This window comes from Lissotriton vulgaris, chromosome 4_1 (assembly GCF_964263255.1).
Source record: "Lissotriton vulgaris chromosome 4_1, aLisVul1.2, whole genome shotgun sequence".
In the NCBI taxonomy this organism is placed as follows: domain Eukaryota; kingdom Metazoa; phylum Chordata; class Amphibia; order Caudata; family Salamandridae; genus Lissotriton; species Lissotriton vulgaris.
The window spans coordinates 519521852-519538865 of NC_141691.1; the positions used below are offsets into that span (position 1 = coordinate 519521852).

General features: G+C 52.7%; 23 non-coding genes across 23 annotated transcripts; 13 read left to right on the forward strand and 10 right to left on the reverse strand.

The window, feature by feature from the left end:
* Nucleotides 1–613: 613 nt before the first annotated feature.
* Nucleotides 614–696, reverse strand: TRNAL-UAA (transfer RNA leucine (anticodon UAA)). The gene has a single exon. It is a non-coding gene; the product is annotated as a tRNA-Leu (tRNA).
* Nucleotides 697–939: 243 nt separating this feature from the next.
* TRNAE-UUC (transfer RNA glutamic acid (anticodon UUC)) lies at nucleotides 940–1011 on the forward strand. Its single transcript has one exon. It is a non-coding gene; the product is annotated as a tRNA-Glu (tRNA).
* Nucleotides 1012–2093: 1082 nt separating this feature from the next.
* TRNAL-UAA (transfer RNA leucine (anticodon UAA)) lies at nucleotides 2094–2176 on the reverse strand. Its single transcript has one exon. It is a non-coding gene; the product is annotated as a tRNA-Leu (tRNA).
* Nucleotides 2177–2419: 243 nt separating this feature from the next.
* TRNAE-UUC (transfer RNA glutamic acid (anticodon UUC)) lies at nucleotides 2420–2491 on the forward strand. Its single transcript has one exon. It is a non-coding gene; the product is annotated as a tRNA-Glu (tRNA).
* A 618-nt stretch (nucleotides 2492–3109) lies between these two features.
* On the forward strand, nucleotides 3110–3181 carry TRNAE-CUC (transfer RNA glutamic acid (anticodon CUC)). Its single transcript has one exon. It is a non-coding gene; the product is annotated as a tRNA-Glu (tRNA).
* A 1094-nt stretch (nucleotides 3182–4275) lies between these two features.
* On the reverse strand, nucleotides 4276–4358 carry TRNAL-UAA (transfer RNA leucine (anticodon UAA)). The gene has a single exon. It is a non-coding gene; the product is annotated as a tRNA-Leu (tRNA).
* Nucleotides 4359–4601: 243 nt separating this feature from the next.
* On the forward strand, nucleotides 4602–4673 carry TRNAE-UUC (transfer RNA glutamic acid (anticodon UUC)). The gene has a single exon. It is a non-coding gene; the product is annotated as a tRNA-Glu (tRNA).
* A 1082-nt stretch (nucleotides 4674–5755) lies between these two features.
* On the reverse strand, nucleotides 5756–5838 carry TRNAL-UAA (transfer RNA leucine (anticodon UAA)). The gene has a single exon. It is a non-coding gene; the product is annotated as a tRNA-Leu (tRNA).
* A 243-nt stretch (nucleotides 5839–6081) lies between these two features.
* Nucleotides 6082–6153, forward strand: TRNAE-UUC (transfer RNA glutamic acid (anticodon UUC)). Its single transcript has one exon. It is a non-coding gene; the product is annotated as a tRNA-Glu (tRNA).
* A 1094-nt stretch (nucleotides 6154–7247) lies between these two features.
* On the reverse strand, nucleotides 7248–7330 carry TRNAL-UAA (transfer RNA leucine (anticodon UAA)). The gene has a single exon. It is a non-coding gene; the product is annotated as a tRNA-Leu (tRNA).
* A 243-nt stretch (nucleotides 7331–7573) lies between these two features.
* On the forward strand, nucleotides 7574–7645 carry TRNAE-UUC (transfer RNA glutamic acid (anticodon UUC)). The gene has a single exon. It is a non-coding gene; the product is annotated as a tRNA-Glu (tRNA).
* A 618-nt stretch (nucleotides 7646–8263) lies between these two features.
* On the forward strand, nucleotides 8264–8335 carry TRNAE-CUC (transfer RNA glutamic acid (anticodon CUC)). Its single transcript has one exon. It is a non-coding gene; the product is annotated as a tRNA-Glu (tRNA).
* A 1082-nt stretch (nucleotides 8336–9417) lies between these two features.
* Nucleotides 9418–9500, reverse strand: TRNAL-UAA (transfer RNA leucine (anticodon UAA)). The gene has a single exon. It is a non-coding gene; the product is annotated as a tRNA-Leu (tRNA).
* Nucleotides 9501–9743: 243 nt separating this feature from the next.
* TRNAE-UUC (transfer RNA glutamic acid (anticodon UUC)) lies at nucleotides 9744–9815 on the forward strand. The gene has a single exon. It is a non-coding gene; the product is annotated as a tRNA-Glu (tRNA).
* Nucleotides 9816–10897: 1082 nt separating this feature from the next.
* On the reverse strand, nucleotides 10898–10980 carry TRNAL-UAA (transfer RNA leucine (anticodon UAA)). The gene has a single exon. It is a non-coding gene; the product is annotated as a tRNA-Leu (tRNA).
* Nucleotides 10981–11223: 243 nt separating this feature from the next.
* On the forward strand, nucleotides 11224–11295 carry TRNAE-UUC (transfer RNA glutamic acid (anticodon UUC)). The gene has a single exon. It is a non-coding gene; the product is annotated as a tRNA-Glu (tRNA).
* Nucleotides 11296–11913: 618 nt separating this feature from the next.
* TRNAE-CUC (transfer RNA glutamic acid (anticodon CUC)) lies at nucleotides 11914–11985 on the forward strand. The gene has a single exon. It is a non-coding gene; the product is annotated as a tRNA-Glu (tRNA).
* A 1094-nt stretch (nucleotides 11986–13079) lies between these two features.
* On the reverse strand, nucleotides 13080–13162 carry TRNAL-UAA (transfer RNA leucine (anticodon UAA)). The gene has a single exon. It is a non-coding gene; the product is annotated as a tRNA-Leu (tRNA).
* A 243-nt stretch (nucleotides 13163–13405) lies between these two features.
* Nucleotides 13406–13477, forward strand: TRNAE-UUC (transfer RNA glutamic acid (anticodon UUC)). The gene has a single exon. It is a non-coding gene; the product is annotated as a tRNA-Glu (tRNA).
* A 1082-nt stretch (nucleotides 13478–14559) lies between these two features.
* Nucleotides 14560–14642, reverse strand: TRNAL-UAA (transfer RNA leucine (anticodon UAA)). The gene has a single exon. It is a non-coding gene; the product is annotated as a tRNA-Leu (tRNA).
* Nucleotides 14643–14885: 243 nt separating this feature from the next.
* TRNAE-UUC (transfer RNA glutamic acid (anticodon UUC)) lies at nucleotides 14886–14957 on the forward strand. The gene has a single exon. It is a non-coding gene; the product is annotated as a tRNA-Glu (tRNA).
* A 1094-nt stretch (nucleotides 14958–16051) lies between these two features.
* Nucleotides 16052–16134, reverse strand: TRNAL-UAA (transfer RNA leucine (anticodon UAA)). Its single transcript has one exon. It is a non-coding gene; the product is annotated as a tRNA-Leu (tRNA).
* Nucleotides 16135–16377: 243 nt separating this feature from the next.
* On the forward strand, nucleotides 16378–16449 carry TRNAE-UUC (transfer RNA glutamic acid (anticodon UUC)). Its single transcript has one exon. It is a non-coding gene; the product is annotated as a tRNA-Glu (tRNA).
* Nucleotides 16450–17014: the final 565 nt, after the last annotated feature.

The window sequence follows — 17014 nt, forward strand, 5'->3', positions numbered from 1 at the left end:
CTGCAGGTGTCTGCCTGGCCTGAGAGATGCCTGTCTGGTGCTCCCCTCAGGACACACAGGCCTTCCATTCGAGCATGGAGGGTGAGGGACATGGGTCACCCTCATATACAGGGGTGTGGGCATGGGCAGGATAGGTTGTGGGGGACCCGTCAGGGCATTGCCCGTTCGGAAGGCGAGAGGAGGCGGGGCAGGAAACTCTGCTCAATTTCTTTCCCAGAGGCCTGTGGAGAACCCTTTGCACGTTTGAGCCAGCCGGGCCTGCATCAGCAGATCCTGCTCCACTGGGAAGGGAGAGCCTGTAGGCGTAAATCAAAAAAAGGGGAGAAATCTGCAAATTCTAGCGGCAGACCCATGTTGCCCAGGAAGCAATCCCTTTCTCCTACTCCCTATAGTGGAAAAAGACATAGGAGGTGTATTTCTCTAGGCAGGGGCTCTGTGTAGATGGCACTTCATTGCTCTGGGAAGCATCCATGCTGGTGGAAGAGTAGCAGCAGACTCCACACCTGAGGCTTGAATGGGGACCGTTGGGGAGGGGCAGTGGGAGGCCGAGGAGGGCGGAGGAAAATGCTTTTCAAAAGCATCTGCACGTTCCTACAAACCTGCTGAAAACCCATACCAGGAATGGGGCTCGAACCCATGCGGACAAACGTCCATTGGATCTTAAGTCCAACGCCTTAACCACTCGGCCACCCTGGTGAGACCCAAGGATTTACTTTCTTCAACTCCCTTTTTATGCTTGCTGCTGTAGCACCAGCTGTCCAGCAAGAGGTGATTGCAGAGTTAAAAGGCTTTTGCAGGAGGTTAAAAGTAATTGCTTATAACAAACACACTGTGTGACACCTAACTTTCTCCCACTCAGACCTTACCGTTAATTTTTATATTGGAGTTAGCTTAGTCACAATAAGGGGGTGAGCAAGGCAGGCACACTAGAGCATCTACTCCCTGGTGGTCTAGTGGCTAGGATTCGGCGCTTTCACCGCCGCGGCCCGGGTTCGATTCCCGGTCAGGGAAAAGTCCCTCTTCTGACCTTGAAAGCTTTTCCTTCCCGTAGGTCAGGGCTTCTCAAAATGAAGTTGCTTTTCTGACTCACAATTTGCCTAGCATGACGCAGTATCGCTCAAAATATGATTTTCGCAAGGTTCCTTTAGAGCTGCTTCCCATGGTGGGAGGCAAGGCTCTTGAGCAAGTGAGATCCTGTATTCCGAGGCGCGCTTCCTTTTGTAGGCTTCTGACCCCATGGCCTGTGGCAGGTAGTCCTCCTTTGACTGGGCCGCAGGCTTTGTCTCCAAATGGCGTCCTGGACCCACTGCAACCCACCTGTTTGCTAAAACGGAAGTCTGCCTCTGGGTAAGAAAAAGCTGAGCTGCACGTACGGAAAGCGGCAGAGGCCAGAGGCGGGGAGGGTGTGGCAAGGGCTGCCTGATTTGCATAGTGACCTGTTGCATCTTGGGAATGTACAGGCTTTGGAGCTTAACAGGTACTGCAGGTGTCTGCCTGGCCTGAGAGACGCCTGTCTGGTGCTCCCCTCAGGACACACAGGCCTTCCATTCGAGCATGGAGGGTGAGGGACATGGGTCACCCTCATATACAGGGGTGTGGGCATGGGCAGGATAGGTTGTGGGGGACCCGTCAGGGCATTGCCCGTTCGGAAGGCGAGAGGAGGCGGGGCAGGAAACTCTGCTCAATTTCTTTCCCAGAGGCCTGTGGAGAACCCTTTGCACGTTTGAGCCAGCCGGGCCTGCATCAGCAGATCCTGCTCCACTGGGAAGGGAGAGCCTGTAGGCGTAAATCAAAAAAAGGGGAGAAATCTGCAAATTCTAGCGGCAGACCCATGTTGCCCAGGAAGCAATCAGTTTCTCCTACTCCCTATAGTGGAAAAAGACATAGGAGGTGTATTTCTCTAGGCAGGGGCTCTGTGTAGATGGCACTTCATTGCTCTGGGAAGCATCCATGCTGGTGGAAGAGTAGCAGCAGACTCCACACCTGAGGCTTGAATGGGGACCGTTGGGGAGGGGCAGTGGGAGGCCGAGGAGGGCGGAGGAAAATGCTTTTCAAAAGCATCTGCACGTTCCTACAAACCTGCTGAAAACCCATACCAGGAATGGGGCTCGAGCCCATGCGGACAAACGTCCATTGGATCTTAAGTCCAACGCCTTAACCACTCGGCCACCCTGGTGAGACCCAAGGATTTACTTTCTTCAACTCCCTTTTTATGCTTGCTGCTGTAGCACCAGCTGTCCAGCAAGAGGTGATTGCAGAGTTAAAAGGCTTTTGCAGGAGGTTAAAAGTAATTGCTTATAACAAACACACTGTGTGACACCTAACTTTCTCCCACTCGGACCTTACCGTTAATTTTTATATTGGAGTTAGCTTAGTCACAATAAGGGGGTGAGCAAGGCAGGCACACTAGAGCATCTACTCCCTGGTGGTCTAGTGGCTAGGATTCGGCGCTTTCACCGCCGCGGCCCGGGTTCGATTCCCGGTCAGGGAAGATCCCTCTAAAGCATAGATTGCTTAATTTGTCTGTGTATCTTTTTTAAAAGAAGGTCTTTAAAAAGGCACCCCTCCCAATAGATGAAAGCGGAGGAATGGGGCTTGTTCTCCTGTGCCCCAGGTTGCTTTGCCCCCATTGACCTAAGCCACCTTTGTGCGCACGCAGTCCCCCACCCAGTCAGGTGCTCTATGTTGGCGTGAAGTGCAGTACCAGCTCAACAGAAAGGTAAATTGCTGGAAAACCCTGCTGTGATGCATACATCTACTTTGGAGCACTCTTCTCCTTTGCACTCTTGAATCGCTTAAGCGCAATGTATTCTTCCAGCAAGCTGAATAACGAGATAGGTGAGAGAAGGTGTACCAGCTGTCTGTGCGCCATCAGCAGCCACTAGGTGTCCCTCTTGTGTTTTCCCGGGGATCCTGATTGTGCAGGAATTCATCGGTTCAGTAGCAAGGGGGAGAGGATGGCCTGTGCCTGGAAGTGACAGGCAGTCTGGTGGCATCATGAGGATTAAGTTCCGATTCATATTTGCTGTAGAATAAAATATGTTTTCAGCCCCCATGAGCTTTGTCACTCGGAGAGCAGTGTATGAACTTTTGCTGCACGGCTCTGGGCTCCCTGGTGGTCTAGTGGTTAGGATTCGGCGCTCTCACCGCCGCGGCCTGGGTTCGATTCCCGGTCAGGGAAAAGTCCCTCTTCTGACCTTGAAAGCTTTTCCTTCCCGTAGGTCAGGGCTTCTCAAAATGAAGTTGCTTTTCTGACTCACAATTTGCCTAGCATGACGCAGTATCGCTCAAAATATGATTTTCGCAAGGTTCCTTTAGAGCTGCTTCCCATGGTGGGAGGCAAGGCTCTTGAGCAAGTGAGATCCTGTATTCCGAGGCGCGCTTCCTTTTGTAGGCTTCTGACCCCATGGCCTGTGGCAGGTAGTCCTCCTTTGACTGGGCCGCAGGCTTTGTCTCCAAATGGCGTCCTGGACCCACTGCAACCCACCTGTTTGCTAAAACGGAAGTCTGCCTCTGGGTAAGAAAAAGCTGAGCTGCACGTACGGAAAGCGGCAGAGGCCAGAGGCGGGGAGGGTGTGGCAAGGGCTGCCTGATTTGCATAGTGACCTGTTGCATCTTGGGAATGTACAGGCTTTGGAGCTTAACAGGTACTGCAGGTGTCTGCCTGGCCTGAGAGATGCCTGTCTGGTGCTCCCCTCAGGACACACAGGCCTTCCATTCGAGCATGAAGGGTGAGGGACATGGGTCACCCTCATATACAGGGGTGTGGGCATGGGCAGGATAGGTTGTGGGGGACCCGTCAGGGCATTGCCCGTTTGGAAGCCCGTTCGGAAGGCGAGAGGAGGCGGGGCAGGAAACTCTGCTCAATTTCTTTCCCAGAGGCCTGTGGAGAACCCTTTGCACGTTTGAGCCAGCCGGGTCTGCATCAGCAGATCCTGCTCCACTGGGAAGGGAGAGCCTGTAGGCGTAAATCAAAAAAAGGGGAGAAATCTGCAAATTCTAGCGGCAGACCCATGTTGCCCAGGAAGCAATCCCTTTCTCCTACTCCCTATAGTGGAAAAAGACATAGGAGGTGTATTTCTCTAGGCAGGGGCTCTGTGTAGATGGCACTTCATTGCTCTGGGAAGCATCCATGCTGGTGGAAGAGTAGCAGCAGACTCCACACCTGAGGCTTGAATGGGGACCGTTGGGGAGGGGCAGTGGGAGGCCGAGGAGGGCGGAGGAAAATGCTTTTCAAAAGCATCTGCACGTTCCTACAAACCTGCTGAAAACCCATACCAGGAATGGGGCTCGAGCCCATGCGGACAAACGTCCATTGGATCTTAAGTCCAACGCCTTAACCACTCGGCCACCCTGGTGAGACCCAAGGATTTACTTTCTTCAACTCCCTTTTTATGCTTGCTGCTGTAGCACCAGCTGTCCAGCAAGAGGTGATTGCAGAGTTAAAAGGCTTTTGCAGGAGGTTAAAAGTAATTGCTTATAACAAACACACTGTGTGACACCTAACTTTCTCCCACTCGGACCTTACCGTTAATTTTTATATTGGAGTTAGCTTAGTCACAATAAGGGGGTGAGCAAGGCAGGCACACTAGAGCATCTACTCCCTGGTGGTCTAGTGGCTAGGATTCGGCGCTTTCACCGCCGCGGCCCGGGTTCGATTCCCGGTCAGGGAAAAGTCCCTCTTCTGACCTTGAAAGCTTTTCCTTCCCGTAGGTCAGGGCTTCTCAAAATGAAGTTGCTTTTCTGACTCACAATTTGCCTAGCATGACGCAGTATCGCTCAAAATATGATTTTCGCAAGGTTCCTTTAGAGCTGCTTCCCATGGTGGGAGGCAAGGCTCTTGAGCAAGTGAGATCCTGTATTCCGAGGCGCGCTTCCTTTTGTAGGCTTCTGACCCCATGGCCTGTGGCAGGTAGTCCTCCTTTGACTGGGCCGCAGGCTTTGTCTCCAAATGGCGTCCTGGACCCACTGCAACCCACCTGTTTGCTAAAACGGAAGTCTGCCTCTGGGTAAGAAAAAGCTGAGCTGCACGTACGGAAAGCGGCAGAGGCCAGAGGCGGGGAGGGTGTGGCAAGGGCTGCCTGATTTGCATAGTGACCTGTTGCATCTTGGGAATGTACAGGCTTTGGAGCTTAACAGGTACTGCAGGTGTCTGCCTGGCCTGAGAGATGCCTGTCTGGTGCTCCCCTCAGGACACACAGGCCTTCCATTCGAGCATGGAGGGTGAGGGACATGGGTCACCCTCATATACAGGGGTGTGGGCATGGGCAGGATAGGTTGTGGGGGACCCGTCAGGGCATTGCCCGTTCGGAAGGCGAGAGGAGGCGGGGCAGGAAACTCTGCTCAATTTCTTTCCCAGAGGCCTGTGGAGAACCCTTTGCACGTTTGAGCCAGCCGGGCCTGCATCAGCAGATCCTGCTCCACTGGGAAGGGAGAGCCTGTAGGCGTAAATCAAAAAAAGGGGAGAAATCTGCAAATTCTAGCGGCAGACCCATGTTGCCCAGGAAGCAATCAGTTTCTCCTACTCCCTATAGTGGAAAAAGACATAGGAGGTGTATTTCTCTAGGCAGGGGCTCTGTGTAGATGGCACTTCATTGCTCTGGGAAGCATCCATGCTGGTGGAAGAGTAGCAGCAGACTCCACACCTGAGGCTTGAATGGGGACCGTTGGGGAGGGGCAGTGGGAGGCCGAGGAGGGCGGAGGAAAATGCTTTTCAAAAGCATCTGCACGTTCCTACAAACCTGCTGAAAACCCATACCAGGAATGGGGCTCGAGCCCATGCGGACAAACGTCCATTGGATCTTAAGTCCAACGCCTTAACCACTCGGCCACCCTGGTGAGACCCAAGGATTTACTTTCTTCAACTCCCTTTTTATGCTTGCTGCTGTAGCACCAGCTGTCCAGCAAGAGGTGATTGCAGAGTTAAAAGGCTTTTGCAGGAGGTTAAAAGTAATTGCTTATAACAAACACACTGTGTGACACCTAACTTTCTCCCACTCGGACCTTACCGTTAATTTTTATATTGGAGTTAGCTTAGTCACAATAAGGGGGTGAGCAAGGCAGGCACACTAGAGCATCTACTCCCTGGTGGTCTAGTGGCTAGGATTCGGCGCTTTCACCGCCGCGGCCCGGGTTCGATTCCCGGTCAGGGAAAAGTCCCTCTTCTGACCTTGAAAGCTTTTCCTTCCCGTAGGTCAGGGCTTCTCAAAATGAAGTTGCTTTTCTGACTCACAATTTGCCTAGCATGACGCAGTATCGCTCAAAATATGATTTTCGCAAGGTTCCTTTAGAGCTGCTTCCCATGGTGGGAGGCAAGGCTCTTGAGCAAGTGAGATCCTGTATTCCGAGGCGCGCTTCCTTTTGTAGGCTTCTGACCCCATGGCCTGTGGCAGGTAGTCCTCCTTTGACTGGGCCGCAGGCTTTGTCTCCAAATGGCGTCCTGGACCCACTGCAACCCACCTGTTTGCTAAAACGGAAGTCTGCCTCTGGGTAAGAAAAAGCTGAGCTGCACGTACGGAAAGCGGCAGAGGCCAGAGGCGGGGAGGGTGTGGCAAGGGCTGCCTGATTTGCATAGTGACCTGTTGCATCTTGGGAATGTACAGGCTTTGGAGCTTAACAGGTACTGCAGGTGTCTGCCTGGCCTGAGAGATGCCTGTCTGGTGCTCCCCTCAGGACACACAGGCCTTCCATTCGAGCATGAAGGGTGAGGGACATGGGTCACCCTCATATACAGGGGTGTGGGCATGGGCAGGATAGGTTGTGGGGGACCCGTCAGGGCATTGCCCGTTTGGAAGCCCGTTCGGAAGGCGAGAGGAGGCGGGGCAGGAAACTCTGCTCAATTTCTTTCCCAGAGGCCTGTGGAGAACCCTTTGCACGTTTGAGCCAGCCGGGCCTGCATCAGCAGATCCTGCTCCACTGGGAAGGGAGAGCCTGTAGGCGTAAATCAAAAAAAGGGGAGAAATCTGCAAATTCGAGCGGCAGACCCATGTTGCCCAGGAAGCAATCAGTTTCTCCTACTCCCTATAGTGGAAAAAGACATAGGAGGTGTATTTCTCTAGGCAGGGGCTCTGTGTAGATGGCACTTCATTGCTCTGGGAAGCATCCATGCTGGTGGAAGAGTAGCAGCAGACTCCACACCTGAGGCTTGAATGGGGACCGTTGGGGAGGGGCAGTGGGAGGCCGAGGAGGGCGGAGGAAAATGCTTTTCAAAAGCATCTGCACGTTCCTACAAACCTGCTGAAAACCCATACCAGGAATGGGGCTCGAGCCCATGCGGACAAACGTCCATTGGATCTTAAGTCCAACGCCTTAACCACTCGGCCACCCTGGTGAGACCCAAGGATTTACTTTCTTCAACTCCCTTTTTATGCTTGCTGCTGTAGCACCAGCTGTCCAGCAAGAGGTGATTGCAGAGTTAAAATGCTTTTGCAGGAGGTTAAAAGTAATTGCTTATAACAAACACACTGTGTGACACCTAACTTTCTCCCACTCGGACCTTACCGTTAATTTTTATATTGGAGTTAGCTTAGTCACAATAAGGGGGTGAGCAAGGCAGGCACACTAGAGCATCTACTCCCTGGTGGTCTAGTGGCTAGGATTCGGCGCTTTCACCGCCGCGGCCCGGGTTCGATTCCCGGTCAGGGAAGATCCCTCTAAAGCATAGATTGCTTAATTTGTCTGTGTATCTTTTTTAAAAGAAGGTCTTTAAAAAGGCACCCCTCCCAATAGATGAAAGCGGAGGAATGGGGCTTGTTCTCCTGTGCCCCAGGTTGCTTTGCCCCCATTGACCTAAGCCACCTTTGTGCGCACGCAGTCCCCCACCCAGTCAGGTGCTCTATGTTGGCGTGAAGTGCAGTACCAGCTCAACAGAAAGGTAAATTGCTGGAAAACCCTGCTGTGATGCATACATCTACTTTGGAGCACTCTTCTCCTTTGCACTCTTGAATCGCTTAAGCGCAATGTATTCTTCCAGCAAGCTGAATAACGAGATAGGTGAGAGAAGGTGTACCAGCTGTCTGTGCGCCATCAGCAGCCACTAGGTGTCCCTCTTGTGTTTTCCCGGGGATCCTGATTGTGCAGGAATTCATCGGTTCAGTAGCAAGGGGGAGAGGATGGCCTGTGCCTGGAAGTGACAGGCAGTCTGGTGGCATCATGAGGATTAAGTTCCGATTCATATTTGCTGTAGAATAAAATATGTTTTCAGCCCCCATGAGCTTTGTCACTCGGAGAGCAGTGTATGAACTTTTGCTGCACGGCTCTGGGCTCCCTGGTGGTCTAGTGGTTAGGATTCGGCGCTCTCACCGCCGCGGCCCGGGTTCGATTCCCGGTCAGGGAAAAGTCCCTCTTCTGACCTTGAAAGCTTTTCCTTCCCGTAGGTCAGGGCTTCTCAAAATGAAGTTGCTTTTCTGACTCACAATTTGCCTAGCATGACGCAGTATCGCTCAAAATATGATTTTCGCAAGGTTCCTTTAGAGCTGCTTCCCATGGTGGGAGGCAAGGCTCTTGAGCAAGTGAGATCCTGTATTCCGAGGCGCGCTTCCTTTTGTAGGCTTCTGACCCCATGGCCTGTGGCAGGTAGTCCTCCTTTGACTGGGCCGCAGGCTTTGTCTCCAAATGGCGTCCTGGACCCACTGCAACCCACCTGTTTGCTAAAACGGAAGTCTGCCTCTGGGTAAGAAAAAGCTGAGCTGCACGTACGGAAAGCGGCAGAGGCCAGAGGCGGGGAGGGTGTGGCAAGGGCTGCCTGATTTGCATAGTGACCTGTTGCATCTTGGGAATGTACAGGCTTTGGAGCTTAACAGGTACTGCAGGTGTCTGCCTGGCCTGAGAGATGCCTGTCTGGTGCTCCCCTCAGGACACACAGGCCTTCCATTCGAGCATGGAGGGTGAGGGACATGGGTCACCCTCATATACAGGGGTGTGGGCATGGGCAGGATAGGTTGTGGGGGACTCGTCAGGGTATTGCCCGTTCGGAAGGCGAGAGGAGGCGGGGCAGGAAACTCTGCTCAATTTCTTTCCCAGAGGCCTGTGGAGAACCCTTTGCACGTTTGAGCCAGCCGGGCCTGCATCAGCAGATCCTGCTCCACTGGGAAGGGAGAGCCTGTAGGCGTAAATCAAAAAAAGGGGAGAAATCTGCAAATTCTAGCGGCAGACCCATGTTGCCCAGGAAGCAATCCCTTTCTCCTACTCCCTATAGTGGAAAAAGACATAGGAGGTGTATTTCTCTAGGCAGGGGCTCTGTGTAGATGGCACTTCATTGCTCTGGGAAGCATCCATGCTGGTGGAAGAGTAGCAGCAGACTCCACACCTGAGGCTTGAATGGGGACCGTTGGGGAGGGGCAGTGGGAGGCCGAGGAGGGCGGAGGAAAATGCTTTTCAAAAGCATCTGCACGTTCCTACAAACCTGCTGAAAACCCATACCAGGAATGGGGCTCGAACCCATGCGGACAAACGTCCATTGGATCTTAAGTCCAACGCCTTAACCACTCGGCCACCCTGGTGAGACCCAAGGATTTACTTTCTTCAACTCCCTTTTTATGCTTGCTGCTGTAGCACCAGCTGTCCAGCAAGAGGTGATTGCAGAGTTAAAAGGCTTTTGCAGGAGGTTAAAAGTAATTGCTTATAACAAACACACTGTGTGACACCTAACTTTCTCCCACTCAGACCTTACCGTTAATTTTTATATTGGAGTTAGCTTAGTCACAATAAGGGGGTGAGCAAGGCAGGCACACTAGAGCATCTACTCCCTGGTGGTCTAGTGGCTAGGATTCGGCGCTTTCACCGCCGCGGCCCGGGTTCGATTCCCGGTCAGGGAAAAGTCCCTCTTCTGACCTTGAAAGCTTTTCCTTCCCGTAGGTCAGGGCTTCTCAAAATGAAGTTGCTTTTCTGACTCACAATTTGCCTAGCATGACGCAGTATCGCTCAAAATATGATTTTCGCAAGGTTCCTTTAGAGCTGCTTCCCATGGTGGGAGGCAAGGCTCTTGAGCAAGTGAGATCCTGTATTCCGAGGCGCGCTTCCTTTTGTAGGCTTCTGACCCCATGGCCTGTGGCAGGTAGTCCTCCTTTGACTGGGCCGCAGGCTTTGTCTCCAAATGGCGTCCTGGACCCACTGCAACCCACCTGTTTGCTAAAACGGAAGTCTGCCTCTGGGTAAGAAAAAGCTGAGCTGCACGTACGGAAAGCGGCAGAGGCCAGAGGCGGGGAGGGTGTGGCAAGGGCTGCCTGATTTGCATAGTGACCTGTTGCATCTTGGGAATGTACAGGCTTTGGAGCTTAACAGGTACTGCAGGTGTCTGCCTGGCCTGAGAGATGCCTGTCTGGTGCTCCCCTCAGGACACACAGGCCTTCCATTCGAGCATGGAGGGTGAGGGACATGGGTCACCCTCATATACAGGGGTGTGGGCATGGGCAGGATAGGTTGTGGGGGACCCGTCAGGGCATTGCCCGTTCGGAAGGCGAGAGGAGGCGGGGCAGGAAACTCTGCTCAATTTCTTTCCCAGAGGCCTGTGGAGAACCCTTTGCACGTTTGAGCCAGCCGGGCCTGCATCAGCAGATCCTGCTCCACTGGGAAGGGAGAGCCTGTAGGCGTAAATCAAAAAAAGGGGAGAAATCTGCAAATTCTAGCGGCAGACCCATGTTGCCCAGGAAGCAATCAGTTTCTCCTACTCCCTATAGTGGAAAAAGACATAGGAGGTGTATTTCTCTAGGCAGGGGCTCTGTGTAGATGGCACTTCATTGCTCTGGGAAGCATCCATGCTGGTGGAAGAGTAGCAGCAGACTCCACACCTGAGGCTTGAATGGGGACCGTTGGGGAGGGGCAGTGGGAGGCCGAGGAGGGCGGAGGAAAATGCTTTTCAAAAGCATCTGCACGTTCCTACAAACCTGCTGAAAACCCATACCAGGAATGGGGCTCGAGCCCATGCGGACAAACGTCCATTGGATCTTAAGTCCAACGCCTTAACCACTCGGCCACCCTGGTGAGACCCAAGGATTTACTTTCTTCAACTCCCTTTTTATGCTTGCTGCTGTAGCACCAGCTGTCCAGCAAGAGGTGATTGCAGAGTTAAAAGGCTTTTGCAGGAGGTTAAAAGTAATTGCTTATAACAAACACACTGTGTGACACCTAACTTTCTCCCACTCGGACCTTACCGTTAATTTTTATATTGGAGTTAGCTTAGTCACAATAAGGGGGTGAGCAAGGCAGGCACACTAGAGCATCTACTCCCTGGTGGTCTAGTGGCTAGGATTCGGCGCTTTCACCGCCGCGGCCCGGGTTCGATTCCCGGTCAGGGAAGATCCCTCTAAAGCATAGATTGCTTAATTTGTCTGTGTATCTTTTTTAAAAGAAGGTCTTTAAAAAGGCACCCCTCCCAATAGATGAAAGCGGAGGAATGGGGCTTGTTCTCCTGTGCCCCAGGTTGCTTTGCCCCCATTGACCTAAGCCACCTTTGTGCGCACGCAGTCCCCCACCCAGTCAGGTGCTCTATGTTGGCGTGAAGTGCAGTACCAGCTCAACAGAAAGGTAAATTGCTGGAAAACCCTGCTGTGATGCATACATCTACTTTGGAGCACTCTTCTCCTTTGCACTCTTGAATCGCTTAAGCGCAATGTATTCTTCCAGCAAGCTGAATAACGAGATAGGTGAGAGAAGGTGTACCAGCTGTCTGTGCGCCATCAGCAGCCACTAGGTGTCCCTCTTGTGTTTTCCCGGGGATCCTGATTGTGCAGGAATTCATCGGTTCAGTAGCAAGGGGGAGAGGATGGCCTGTGCCTGGAAGTGACAGGCAGTCTGGTGGCATCATGAGGATTAAGTTCCGATTCATATTTGCTGTAGAATAAAATATGTTTTCAGCCCCCATGAGCTTTGTCACTCGGAGAGCAGTGTATGAACTTTTGCTGCACGGCTCTGGGCTCCCTGGTGGTCTAGTGGTTAGGATTCGGCGCTCTCACCGCCGCGGCCTGGGTTCGATTCCCAGTCAGGGAAAAGTCCCTCTTCTGACCTTGAAAGCTTTTCCTTCCCGTAGGTCAGGGCTTCTCAAAATGAAGTTGCTTTTCTGACTCACAATTTGCCTAGCATGACGCAGTATCGCTCAAAATATGATTTTCGCAAGGTTCCTTTAGAGCTGCTTCCCATGGTGGGAGGCAAGGCTCTTGAGCAAGTGAGATCCTGTATTCCGAGGCGCGCTTCCTTTTGTAGGCTTCTGACCCCATGGCCTGTGGCAGGTAGTCCTCCTTTGACTGGGCCGCAGGCTTTGTCTCCAAATGGCGTCCTGGACCCACTGCAACCCACCTGTTTGCTAAAACGGAAGTCTGCCTCTGGGTAAGAAAAAGCTGAGCTGCACGTACGGAAAGCGGCAGAGGCCAGAGGCGGGGAGGGTGTGGCAAGGGCTGCCTGATTTGCATAGTGACCTGTTGCATCTTGGGAATGTACAGGCTTTGGAGCTTAACAGGTACTGCAGGTGTCTGCCTGGCCTGAGAGATGCCTGTCTGGTGCTCCCCTCAGGACACACAGGCCTTCCATTCGAGCATGAAGGGTGAGGGACATGGGTCACCCTCATATACAGGGGTGTGGGCATGGGCAGGATAGGTTGTGGGGGACCCGTCAGGGCATTGCCCGTTTGGAAGCCCGTTCGGAAGGCGAGAGGAGGCGGGGCAGGAAACTCTGCTCAATTTCTTTCCCAGAGGCCTGTGGAGAACCCTTTGCACGTTTGAGCCAGCCGGGTCTGCATCAGCAGATCCTGCTCCACTGGGAAGGGAGAGCCTGTAGGCGTAAATCAAAAAAAGGGGAGAAATCTGCAAATTCTAGCGGCAGACCCATGTTGCCCAGGAAGCAATCCCTTTCTCCTACTCCCTATAGTGGAAAAAGACATAGGAGGTGTATTTCTCTAGGCAGGGGCTCTGTGTAGATGGCACTTCATTGCTCTGGGAAGCATCCATGCTGGTGGAAGAGTAGCAGCAGACTCCACACCTGAGGCTTGAATGGGGACCGTTGGGGAGGGGCAGTGGGAGGCCGAGGAGGGCGGAGGAAAATGCTTTTCAAAAGCATCTGCACGTTCCTACAAACCTGCTGAAAACCCATACCAGGAATGGGGCTCGAGCCCATGCGGACAAACGTCCATTGGATCTTAAGTCCAACGCCTTAACCACTCGGCCACCCTGGTGAGACCCAAGGATTTACTTTCTTCAACTCCCTTTTTATGCTTGCTGCTGTAGCACCAGCTGTCCAGCAAGAGGTGATTGCAGAGTTAAAAGGCTTTTGCAGGAGGTTAAAAGTAATTGCTTATAACAAACACACTGTGTGACACCTAACTTTCTCCCACTCGGACCTTACCGTTAATTTTTATATTGGAGTTAGCTTAGTCACAATAAGGGGGTGAGCAAGGCAGGCACACTAGAGCATCTACTCCCTGGTGGTCTAGTGGCTAGGATTCGGCGCTTTCACCGCCGCGGCCCGGGTTCGATTCCCGGTCAGGGAAAAGTCCCTCTTCTGACCTTGAAAGCTTTTCCTTCCCGTAGGTCAGGGCTTCTCAAAATGAAGTTGCTTTTCTGACTCACAATTTGCCTAGCATGACGCAGTATCGCTCAAAATATGATTTTCGCAAGGTTCCTTTAGAGCTGCTTCCCATGGTGGGAGGCAAGGCTCTTGAGCAAGTGAGATCCTGTATTCCGAGGCGCGCTTCCTTTTGTAGGCTTCTGACCCCATGGCCTGTGGCAGGTAGTCCTCCTTTGACTGGGCCGCAGGCTTTGTCTCCAAATGGCGTCCTGGACCCACTGCAACCCACCTGTTTGCTAAAACGGAAGTCTGCCTCTGGGTAAGAAAAAGCTGAGCTGCACGTACGGAAAGCGGCAGAGGCCAGAGGCGGGGAGGGTGTGGCAAGGGCTGCCTGATTTGCATAGTGACCTGTTGCATCTTGGGAATGTACAGGCTTTGGAGCTTAACAGGTACTGCAGGTGTCTGCCTGGCCTGAGAGATGCCTGTCTGGTGCTCCCCTCAGGACACACAGGCCTTCCATTCGAGCATGGAGGGTGAGGGACATGGGTCACCCTCATATACAGGGGTGTGGGCATGGGCAGGATAGGTTGTGGGGGACCCGTCAGGGCATTGCCCGTTCGGAAGGCGAGAGGAGGCGGGGCAGGAAACTCTGCTCAATTTCTTTCCCAGAGGCCTGTGGAGAACCCTTTGCACGTTTGAGCCAGCCGGGCCTGCATCAGCAGATCCTGCTCCACTGGGAAGGGAGAGCCTGTAGGCGTAAATCAAAAAAAGGGGAGAAATCTGCAAATTCTAGCGGCAGACCCATGTTGCCCAGGAAGCAATCAGTTTCTCCTACTCCCTATAGTGGAAAAAGACATAGGAGGTGTATTTCTCTAGGCAGGGGCTCTGTGTAGATGGCACTTCATTGCTCTGGGAAGCATCCATGCTGGTGGAAGAGTAGCAGCAGACTCCACACCTGAGGCTTGAATGGGGACCGTTGGGGAGGGGCAGTGGGAGGCCGAGGAGGGCGGTGGAAAATGCTTTTCAAAAGCATCTGCACGTTCCTACAACCCTGCTGAAAACCCATACCAGGAATGGGGCTCGAGCCCATGCGGACAAACGTCCATTGGATCTTAAGTCCAACGCCTTAACCACTCGGCCACCCTGGTGAGACCCAAGGATTTACTTTCTTCAACTCCCTTTTTATGCTTGCTGCTGTAGCACCAGCTGTCCAGCAAGAGGTGATTGCAGAGTTAAAAGGCTTTTGCAGGAGGTTAAAAGTAATTGCTTATAACAAACACACTGTGTGACACCTAACTTTCTCCCACTCGGACCTTACCGTTAATTTTTATATTGGAGTTAGCTTAGTCACAATAAGGGGGTGAGCAAGGCAGGCACACTAGAGCATCTACTCCCTGGTGGTCTAGTGGCTAGGATTCGGCGCTTTCACCGCCGCGGCCCGGGTTCGATTCCCGGTCAGGGAAAAGTCCCTCTTCTGACCTTGAAAGCTTTTCCTTCCCGTAGGTCAGGGCTTCTCAAAATGAAGTTGCTTTTCTGACTCACAATTTGCCTAGCATGACGCAGTATCGCTCAAAATATGATTTTCGCAAGGTTCCTTTAGAGCTGCTTCCCATGGTGGGAGGCAAGGCTCTTGAGCAAGTGAGATCCTGTATTCCGAGGCGCGCTTCCTTTTGTAGGCTTCTGACCCCATGGCCTGTGGCAGGTAGTCCTCCTTTGACTGGGCCGCAGGCTTTGTCTCCAAATGGCGTCCTGGACCCACTGCAACCCACCTGTTTGCTAAAACGGAAGTCTGCCTCTGGGTAAGAAAAAGCTGAGCTGCACGTACGGAAAGCGGCAGAGGCCAGAGGCGGGGAGGGTGTGGCAAGGGCTGCCTGATTTGCATAGTGACCTGTTGCATCTTGGGAATGTACAGGCTTTGGAGCTTAACAGGTACTGCAGGTGTCTGCCTGGCCTGAGAGATGCCTGTCTGGTGCTCCCCTCAGGACACACAGGCCTTCCATTCGAGCATGAAGGGTGAGGGACATGGGTCACCCTCATATACAGGGGTGTGGGCATGGGCAGGATAGGTTGTGGGGGACCCGTCAGGGCATTGCCCGTTTGGAAGCCCGTTCGGAAGGCGAGAGGAGGCGGGGCAGGAAACTCTGCTCAATTTCTTTCCCAGAGGCCTGTGGAGAACCCTTTGCACGTTTGAGCCAGCCGGGCCTGCATCAGCAGATCCTGCTCCACTGGGAAGGGAGAGCCTGTAGGCGTAAATCAAAAAAAGGGGAGAAATCTGCAAATTCGAGCGGCAGACCCATGTTGCCCAGGAAGCAATCAGTTTCTCCTACTCCCTATAGTGGAAAAAGACATAGGAGGTGTATTTCTCTAGGCAGGGGCTCTGTGTAGATGGCACTTCATTGCTCTGGGAAGCATCCATGCTGGTGGAAGAGTAGCAGCAGACTCCACACCTGAGGCTTGAATGGGGACCGTTGGGGAGGGGCAGTGGGAGGCCGAGGAGGGCGGAGGAAAATGCTTTTCAAAAGCATCTGCACGTTCCTACAAACCTGCTGAAAACCCATACCAGGAATGGGGCTCGAGCCCATGCGGACAAACGTCCATTGGATCTTAAGTCCAACGCCTTAACCACTCGGCCACCCTGGTGAGACCCAAGGATTTACTTTCTTCAACTCCCTTTTTATGCTTGCTGCTGTAGCACCAGCTGTCCAGCAAGAGGTGATTGCAGAGTTAAAATGCTTTTGCAGGAGGTTAAAAGTAATTGCTTATAACAAACACACTGTGTGACACCTAACTTTCTCCCACTCGGACCTTACCGTTAATTTTTATATTGGAGTTAGCTTAGTCACAATAAGGGGGTGAGCAAGGCAGGCACACTAGAGCATCTACTCCCTGGTGGTCTAGTGGCTAGGATTCGGCGCTTTCACCGCCGCGGCCCGGGTTCGATTCCCGGTCAGGGAAGATCCCTCTAAAGCATAGATTGCTTAATTTGTCTGTGTATCTTTTTTAAAAGAAGGTCTTTAAAAAGGCACCCCTCCCAATAGATGAAAGCGGAGGAATGGGGCTTGTTCTCCTGTGCCCCAGGTTGCTTTGCCCCCATTGACCTAAGCCACCTTTGTGCGCACGCAGTCCCCCACCCAGTCAGGTGCTCTATGTTGGCGTGAAGTGCAGTACCAGCTCAACAGAAAGGTAAATTGCTGGAAAACCCTGCTGTGATGCATACATCTACTTTGGAGCACTCTTCTCCTTTGCACTCTTGAATCGCTTAAGCGCAATGTATTCTTCCAGCAAGCTGAATAACGAGATAGGTGAGAGAAGGTGTACCAGCTGTCTGTGCGCCATCAGCAGCCACTAGGTGTCCCTCTTGTGTTTTCCCGGGGATCCTGATTGTGCAGGAATTCATCGGTTCAGTAGCAAGGGGGAGAGGATGGCCTGTGCCTGGAAGTGACAGGCAGTCTGGTGGCATCATGAGGATTAAGTTCCGATTCATATTTGCTGTAGAATAAAATATGTTTTCAGCCCCCAT